Source organism: Triticum urartu, chromosome 6A, assembly GCF_056163025.1.
Source record: "Triticum urartu cultivar PI428250 chromosome 6A, HENAU_Tu73, whole genome shotgun sequence".
NCBI lineage: Eukaryota > Viridiplantae > Streptophyta > Magnoliopsida > Poales > Poaceae > Triticum > Triticum urartu.
In genome coordinates, this window is record NC_141878.1 from 603,581,225 (window position 1) to 603,590,677 (window position 9,453).

The window sequence follows — 9,453 nt, forward strand, 5'->3', positions numbered from 1 at the left end:
CTCCTCGACCTGAGAGCGCAGCCAACGCATTCTCCTCCTCCCGGCGCTGGAGCGCTCCTGCAGCCACGCCTAAAGTCGGTCGAAAGCATTTTTGAGCTCGGGGTGAGATAAAATAATTGTTTTTATACTAAAATTTTATATTTATTTTAAATTAAGTGCACCATATTAAAGTTCTAATTAATATGTTTTTCTATTACTTAGCCACATAAGAATGTTTTCAAATAATAGTTATATTATTGATTGGTATAGGTTGTAATGTATATCATTCAAATTTTAATTCTACAAAATGAAAATTTTATGATGTACCAATTTTTTCATTGTTAAAACAATATTTCAAAATTATTTTGTAATATTGCATAAAAGATGTAGTGTATACACATTTGCATATCTATGCGTGTGTTCATATATCTTCTAATAGTAATGAATATTATGGTAGAGATTTCTAAATTATATACACATTGACAAATATTTTAATAGTGGTTTCTAGTGTATATTAGGCAATCATATTCATGGAAACTTCTATGGCATAGAATGTGACTTGCAAATTGGGTCCAGTAGTAGAATCGTCGAAGAACCAAAAATGTTTTTAATTGTACTTTTACGTACAATTAGATTACCTAACATGTTCGTCTAGATTCACTTGGTTTAATTTGGTGCAAATAAGATGTCCTACACATTTATCAAATTAAAAATTCTGCATTGGTTTAAACGTTGAAATCTAGTTATCATAATTTTCATTATGATACTACACATTCATCGTAAAGAGAGACTAGTGTATTTGAACTCAACTTCGCCAGTCGGATTGGTTTGTCTATGTGTGGTATAACTTATTAGTATGTGGTGTGAACTTACGCTTCTGTAAAGAAAAATTGAAAAGGAGGTTAAATCCCCGGCCTCTGCATCAATTGATGCATGCAACCATCTTTATTAATTATTCCACAAAGGTCTGACAAGAATATACATCAATTCACCCGAAGCCACCACTCACACCTACAAACTTGATAATATGGAGTGCTCTCACTCCCCATATCTAAAACCGGTGTTGTCGCCGATCCATCGACATAACATATCGGGACCAACAGCCGGTGCAGCCTACCTAAAGCGCACACCACATGCATACGTTTTAGAAGCCGCCATCATCATCGGACCACTAACCCATCTTTAGGAGAGAGATCTGCATCATCCTTGCCATACTAGACATGCGTCGACGCCACCACGGCGCCCAACGGTGCCACCGCCCTACACTCGTTCGTCCAGACGCGAAGACTCTGGAAGATCCATCGTGCGTAGCACCTGCCAACCAGGCATGACTCAGCGTAGCACCTGTCGGTCATGCATGACTTGACAGCTCCATCGAAGCTCCGTGCAAGAAGAAGCCGCTCCACCTCCTGCCTCTCTTTTCCAGCGCTGCTCCAATCTGACTTCTCTTATGGAATTTCAAGTTTATGCTTCCTCCTGCTTTGCATGAAAAAGAGGTCAAAAAGTCTGTTGATTGGGTGGGTTAATTTTCTTTTATCTTCTCGTCAACCATCGAGGCGACATGAGAGCCCAAGAGAGAAAGGGGCTATTCAAAATAAAGAAGAATCCTTTCTCGACACAAACGATGCTCTCAAGAGAGAAACGACACCGTAGTACCGCCGTCGTTCGATCTGGAAGATCAGATCCTAGGGTTTCTCCCGAGGCAGCACGAGTGGGTCAACAACAGTTACACGATGATGCCTTCATCAAGGCAACCACGCAAACGCCGCCATCGCCCGCCAACGGCTCGATTTTCACCGGCAACTATGTCTCCCCGGCTCGTAGCTGGGACTGGATGACGAATCTCGAGATCCGACCACCCAGCCGCAGGCTGGCCACCTCTGACGGAAGAGATGACCATCACCGTTGGCTGCACCGGTCAGAACAAATCTAACCGGATGTGTCGCTGACATGACCACCAGCTGCAAATTGAGGCTCTATTTTATCTGTTTAATAATCTTTCAGATGTATAATCTATACTTGTATAGTGGCTCTCCCCTCTTGGGCCCGCGGCGGTCGCCCCTTTTGCCCAGCCTATGGCTGGTCCTGGATTTGGTACTTGCATCTATATGCTTTCATGTATAGAAATGTTGCTTGATGCAAGCAGAGATAGATGTTTCAGTTGCACTGAATTTGTTTCATTTCAGATGCATATAAATTAAAGAAAAACGGCGGAAACACAATGTAGAAACATTATTTTATCACATTAATTACAATGAGAAACATTTCGACACATGCACATGTCTAATCACATTTATCTAAATTCCTCTTTAGCTTTTCACCGAAGAAAAACGGCTCGGCATGGCGCGCGTTTGCATCTAGCCAGAAAGAAAATGTGCCCGGTGTATAATGTCAAGGGAGGTAAGGATGTTATCTCCCGGACATGAGGTTCACCAAGCCCGGGTTTTTCATATCCCAGAACTCGCTCATGGAAGAGAGCGTCATCAGCGCGACAACCACGGACCTCATCGTGGGCCTCAGCTTGGGGTCCTCCTCTGTGCATGCGTTCGCCAAGTGCATCATCTACATGCAGAAGGCAACATATTTTTATCCAATCGAACAACGTAAGCAAGGGCCAGAGCATGTTTTTTCTAACCATTAGAATGGCGTCCATGGGATAGTCGTCTCCCAGCTTCGGATCAATCAGCTTCTGTAGGCCTTCTTTCGTATCCAGTGCAGTGAGGGCCTCCTCAAACTACAAGAATCAGTATGGTAAAAAGTCATCAAAGAGCCAAAGAAAAACTTCAGCAAGGAAGCAAAAGCGGCCAGCCTAGTGGTTTTATGAAGCGCTGAGAGCAGAAAGTATTATTACATAGCTTGAAAAACGATCTTATATTATGGGACGGAGGAAGTAGCTTAGAAGCACAATTACCAGATAAACCAGTCCCCTTGAACCACTAGCAGATCCATCAGTTGATCGGACGATGGCATCTTTGGCTGAGATAAGTTCGTACAAGACAACACCAAAGGCATACACATCAACCTTACGAGAAATATCACCGTATCGAACATATCTGCCAACACCATTTCCCATAATTGTCAACATTCGTCAAAATCAGCAACTACTCTGCAGTAAGTGGAATGACAAAAGTAGATGTTCATTCCTCAAAAAAAAAGAGAGAGAGTACAAGTTCAGGAAACCTACTCTGGAGGCATGTAACCGAATGTACCAACAACACGCGTTTGCAAAGATGCACCACCAACTTCTGTAAGCTTTGTCAGACCAAAACCTGCAACCTGGAAGATACACGTAAACAACATTACATGAAGGATGGACAGCACAGAACATATAAAAACACTTGAATCATTCCTACCTTTGCACGGGTGTTCTTGTCTATCAAGATGTTTGCGGATTTGATGTCCCGATGTATGTACACTGGAACGGTATGCTCATGAATGTACTCAAGACCTCTTGCTGAATCTAGTGCAATCCGAACTCTTTCAGCCCAAGAAAGAGGCTCATAACCTATACAACGGCGTCGAGAGATTAATTTGCCGGAAGCAAGAGAACAGAAAATGGCACATTCGGTATTTTGAGAGGCAGAACATTACCAGTTCCACGCAAATGTTGGCTTAAATTGCCATTCTCGATAAATTCATAGACAAGGAACAAAGAACTCTCTATGCAATAACCAATCAAGCGCACCTGCATGAAATCGAACATTGTAACGAATTAACCTGGCTAAAGATTTACGGGATCGTCCCCATGGAAAATCAATATTTTCATCCCAATAAAAATCAGTGTCGTTTACTTGAGCAAATAAAATATTTACGAACCAGATTCTTATGGTGAACATGTGTCAAAACCTTTAACTCGGCAAGAAACTCTTGAGTAGCCTGCATGTCCATTTTTTTAATGGCGGCTTTCTGGACAGTGCACAACACAAGAGAAGCAAAGCAAGTCATTTCGAATGAAGTACATGTTTGTGGCATGTGGGTTTCTGAAATGCAATTGAATTGAAAAAAAAAACACTAACCTCGCCTCTAAGCTCAGCATAATACACAGCACCAAAACCACCTTGTCCTATTTTATGAGTTATGTTGAAGCCTTCTGTAGCATTAAAAGTTCTTGGTATGTGAACTCCACTGATTTGTCAACTGTAATGTCAGCAGCTAGTGAAGCTACGTCAGCTTGAGTGGTCAATGGTGTCACCTTTTGCATTAATACTGTACTGTCTGGAACAAAAAGAATAATAAATTCAGTAATAGTAGAAGCCACATTCTGTTGTAACACTCAAGGCCTGTTCAAGGAAACACAAAAGAAAGGCAAATTGGAAGCATAATTCAAGGTTATCTAACTTTCTCTATCTTCCAAAGTAAACTTGTAGATCCCTGACATAGCTCGCTGGTTATACTTGACGTCTCCCAAACTATTACTCATAATCATAACTCATATCATACTCTATTTACTCCACAATATTTCCAGGTTCACAAAGATCAATATAATTGCTCATAAGATAGGCAAGCATGGTTTCAAACCACCCTAATCCACTCATATTTTTGTAGCAGAAAATCGCTGAGATGAACGAATGACAGATATTAACTTGAAGCAGTGAAATTAGGACATGCAAATGCTTGTCTACAAAAGAAATTATAAGACTAACTCTCAGTTGTGGGTTTAGAGATCCATACAAAAATTATTGTTACCTAGCCGGGTAGATTCTCCAGAAGATGGAAGCATGAAATCCTGTTTCGCCTTTCTTCGCCTATAAAACAAGAATAACAAGACACCTAAGACTAGTGCAACTACACCAGCCACAGCCCCTCCTGCTATAGCTCCTGCTGAAACTCTTTTTCCTGTTCCAGGGAGTTGAATATGAATAAGCATCATAGTTCTCTCACAATAGCCGACAACATCCATTTTTTGTTCCCCCCAAAAAATAACTTAACGGCGAGCAATAATTAACTCGTGAAAGGACAAAGTCTGCCTTTGTTTTTAACTTTGATTTATGGTTTTTTTAAATAACTTACCACGTGGATAACTATGCCATGTGGTAGGCGTCTGGCTGTACTACGCAAGATGAGGATACTTATCAGCACAACTGCACAAGAAGGAACGTAACATGCAAGGCCAAAGCAAATCAAGTGGATAAAAGTATAAGTTAAAATAACAGCTCTTACCCTGCTGCTGATTTAAGAGGACGGTAACTTCCAGCGCGATCTGGGAAACCAAATAAGCAGAGTAAAATATTTTAGGAAGATGTTATCAATTCTACCCAACATACAAGAATGATGCATCAAGTCATTTTAAGCCTTGACGCCACCACAGTAACAACATGGTATTGGACTATTGGTATCATCAAATGGATTGGATTGTAGGTTTCACTTCAACTTGTTTCTCGAAATTAATAATTACACAAGGATTATTGGACCTCGGATATTTTTGTTGGGAATATATGTTTGTGGTCCACCCTCTGTTCATCCGCATTTTTCTGTGTGGTGCCCCACACAATTGCACATCTGGGGCTAGGGGGTGGGACTTTCTTACACTGTCTTTTCAAAGAGTCCACCTACACAGATAAGATTCCTAGTTATTAATCTAGTTTCTGGATAGAGTTCAGATCAAACTATCAAACACGATATAATTTGTCTATTAATGGGTTCTACTATTGAGTCCCGCCATGATCATGTATGAATTCCATTAATCACATAGGTCGCTATTAAGGATGTAACCTAATTCATGACCTAGTTTATTTCAATTATCAATGTATCCGGGTAGTCTTTCCAGTATAAATACAAAGTATAATGTATTCAGTTGATAATTGACCAAATTCCTTAAGCTTTTAATACTTAAGTATATTGTAGCAAGTACTAATTTCCATGATAATTAAACATGTAAAGTAATTCCATGAATAAATGTATACATGTGTAATTTCACAAGAGAAGTATATGTTTTTGGTCCAGAAATTTACAAGAAGTCGACATCTAGTCGTTCATCTTTTTTCGGTTGATATTTAGTCCCTCATGTCTCAAAACCAGAGACATTTCATCCAAATCCAGAAATATGGGGGAAATCCGCTGAGGTGTCACTAGTTTTTCTCTCTCCTTCTTGCCTTTCTCTCTCATACAACAACGTTTCCTCGAACAGCTTGTGTGCGTTCGCCCTACATACCCATGGCGACGTTGCCGAGCTCGAAGCCGGCCATCCTGCGCTGGTGGTAGCTGCACCACGATCACTTGCCCACGTGGATGAGCTTATTGCAATGCTTTTTTTATTTTATACTGGTCGGTTTATATCCAGTTGTCTTTTCATTCTCCAAATTTTTTTTGTCCTTGATAAATATCAAATATAAGCAGGGTTTTGATTACCGCTCAAGAAATTCCATAACCGTGCGGTTACCGCGTTTCTCGCCGCCCCACAGAAACATGGTACTGACGAAAAAATAAATAAAACTTGTTTTTTTTTAATTTGAACGGTAGCACCAGCTCCGCCTTCGATGAAGGGCACGGAGCACCTACCACTACGACACTAGCGAGTTAACTAATATGAGTATAATATACATATCCATACCTAGCTCAAATAAATTTGAATTCAAAATTCGTTTGAAATTTTCTGAACTATTTTCGATAACCGTGCGTTTCTCGCCCCCACCCCCTTTTATTATTTTGGATCCGGTAAAGCCTGCAAGTTTTTTGTGCGGGTGAAATATAAGTTGGAACTACGAACAAGTAGAGTCATAAACAGTTTTTTTTAATCTTGAAAAAGAGGACTCTGTTTCCATAGTCCATGTACTAAAACCTCATCACGAATTTTGAACAGAGCACCGGTACGTACCTTTGGCAGGGATATAGACGATGCCGCTCCCGGTGGCACCGTCCATGCCCGGATTATACCTCCTGAGTAGGTCCATCTGCTCCGGCGAGGAGAAGTTATAAGTTGTGGCGACGGAGGCGAGCGTCTCATTGTCCCTGAACGGGAATGTGCGGAAGAGCCCGTAATCTGTGGAGATCCCGGCGTCGCCGCAGGAGCAGTTGACGGTGACCTGGATGGTGGCGCCGTCGGGGATGCTGTTGGGCGGGTAGGTATTGGTGGCCTGCAGCCAGTCGGCGGTGGTGAGGTTGTTGTAGTTGCTGGCGATGCTGACGTAGGTTTCTCCGGTGGCGACTTTGTAGGGGATGGAGGAGGCGAGGTAGGTGGAGGGCCGTGCGAGGCACTCGCAGGAGAAGTAGACGTCGACGCGGTCCCCGGCGGCCAAGAAGTCGAGATTGGGGTACCCTTGGTTATATTTGCCGAACGTTCGGTAGTTGAAGAAGCCCAAGAGCTGCGCGATGTAGGAGAGGTTCGTGTTGGGCGTGACGTAGTAGGAGCCCAGCGCGAGGTCGCAGCCCTCGCTGCAGCCGTCCCTCGCCGCGGTGGCCGTGTTGGAGGCTAGGAGGGGGAGCAGCAGCAGGAGGAATGGTAAGAGCAGAGACGGCCGAGCTTCCATGACGCGGGGTAGCGCGAAAGCCGAACGTCCCCAGGGGAGGAAGCCCGGCACCATTGGAGAGTCTCTAGTCACGCGCTCACGCGTTGGGAGGCAGCAATGATAGGTGGGCGAGGAGGGTACGTTTACAGCCAGTGGGAGGTGGTGGACTCGGTCGTATATGTTTACAGGAGATTTTTAGTGAACGCATGTGTATAGTGTATTGATTCAACAAAACTAGTAAGGGAGGGTGTCATTTTTGGAAGGTCAAATATGCTGTTTTCTTTTTTCTTTTCAACAAAGGCGGTTCGTCCCTGGCTGGTGATGGTGACACTACTAGCTTCTCGGAGGATTCATGCATGCCTCTTACTAGTCAGCAATATCCTTCCAACACGGCACGAGTGTTGGCAGGGACACCATTACTGAACATTGACTTTTGCTGGAATTTATCCTCATAGGTGGCCTGCTAGCCTTCACCTCCCCCCCCCCCCCCCCCCCCCCCCCCCCCAAAATTGACGTTGGCTGGACTTTATCCACCACTGTCTTCACATGTAGTTTACAATTTACCACCATCTACTATTATCTCTAATATACTAGCTAGATGACTCGTTGCATCTATGAGTGCAATGACCAAATGAAGCTAAGAAGAGAGGCGAACATATGAATGGTTGTCATGGGCTGAGTTCCGGCTTTTGACTCCAACCAAATAATGCGTGTTGTCAAGGTCTGGGCATCCCATCGCTTCATCGATGGACCCACCGACCAGGGCTTGTTGGTACACTCCGACACACCCGTGAACAGGGTCCTTTTTGGATTACCGAAACCGATTGATCTTGCATTATGCTTTTAGACCGCAAAAATATCAAAACAACTTAAAAAACCAAACAAAATAACTACTCTACTCCTACAACTAGCAAACAATGACGAGCAAGAAAGGGCAGCAAAAATATCTTCTTGCTTTTTGCTCACTGAAACAGGAGAGACACTAAACATGACAGAAAAGGCACAAATGGCCAAGTACACTTTGGTGGAAGATTGATGAAACAGAGAGCACCGGTAAAAACTAGTCAGCTCACACCAGTAACGCCACTTCCATCACAGGAAAAGCATAAGTGGTCAATTATATATACCTAGTCGAAGATTAAATAGAGATCATAGGAAAAGCACAAGCGATCAACTACCGACTAACCAAGACCGAATCCAAGTCAATTATCCAGAACTGCAACCCTAGTTAGTTGGGTCGAAATGCTTGACTACTTACATCAACTGGACCTTATGTCCAATTCCTTTTTTTTTCAGAGCCACTACCATCGCAGCTCCTACTGTCATTGGAGTAGTTACTGCTTGTTCTACTATCCAGAGTAGAGCTGTCGCTGATCGTATTAAATGTCGTAATGCTTAATCTCCATGCGCCATGAAATGAGTGACTCTTATGCTTTCCATGGTAAAGTGGCAAGCAATATGGAAGAGCCATGTCTCAAGCCTAGGACATCCGTGCCAAGACTATACGATGTGTATAGCTTCCTCTCAACACTGTCATTGGCTTTCACCATTTCACCCAATTGCTCTAAAGTTTCATTTTAAGAGGCATCTTTGACCGCCTTGTGATCTAACTCAGAGATATATAATCTTGCCTAAGACTCTCCTCTTGATGTAAAGAGAATGTTGTGTTTCAGAAGGTAGAGGTCAGGCCATGTATCAGTGGAGAAGTCACCCTAAACTATGTTTCTAGTGCACATACCGTCTTTTCCAGGAACTTTTGCAAGCCATTGTTTTGAAGCTTTTTCTTCCTCCAGAAGATGCAGCGAAACCGCACAATTTGCGCTTGTATCACTATGACAATGAGTTGGAAAAGGAGCAACAGAAGGACATGGTTGTGGTAACATGGTGGACATACATTACCCAGTTGGTAATTATGCATTTCCAAAAAAAATGTCAAAACTTGAATCTCACCTGGATCGCCATGAACAAACTTGGATTTTGCTTTTCTGCAAGTCCAAGCAATAGTTTGCCCCTGGAAAAATAAACAGGT

The 9,453-nt window shown here is 42.7% G+C and overlaps 1 pseudogene across 1 annotated transcript; it reads right to left on the bottom strand.

The window, feature by feature from the left end:
* Positions 1 to 2,194: 2,194 nt before the first annotated feature.
* Positions 2,195 to 7,589, bottom strand: LOC125515669 (chitin elicitor receptor kinase 1-like; annotated as a pseudogene). Its single transcript, XR_015609163.1, has 12 exons — positions 6,794 to 7,589; positions 5,140 to 5,179; positions 4,990 to 5,024; positions 4,666 to 4,815; positions 3,996 to 4,194; positions 3,796 to 3,885; positions 3,571 to 3,664; positions 3,333 to 3,484; positions 3,164 to 3,255; positions 2,891 to 3,032; positions 2,615 to 2,713; positions 2,195 to 2,541 (listed from the first exon to the last, which is right to left on the bottom strand). The product of XR_015609163.1 is annotated as a chitin elicitor receptor kinase 1-like (transcript).
* Positions 7,590 to 9,453: the final 1,864 nt, after the last annotated feature.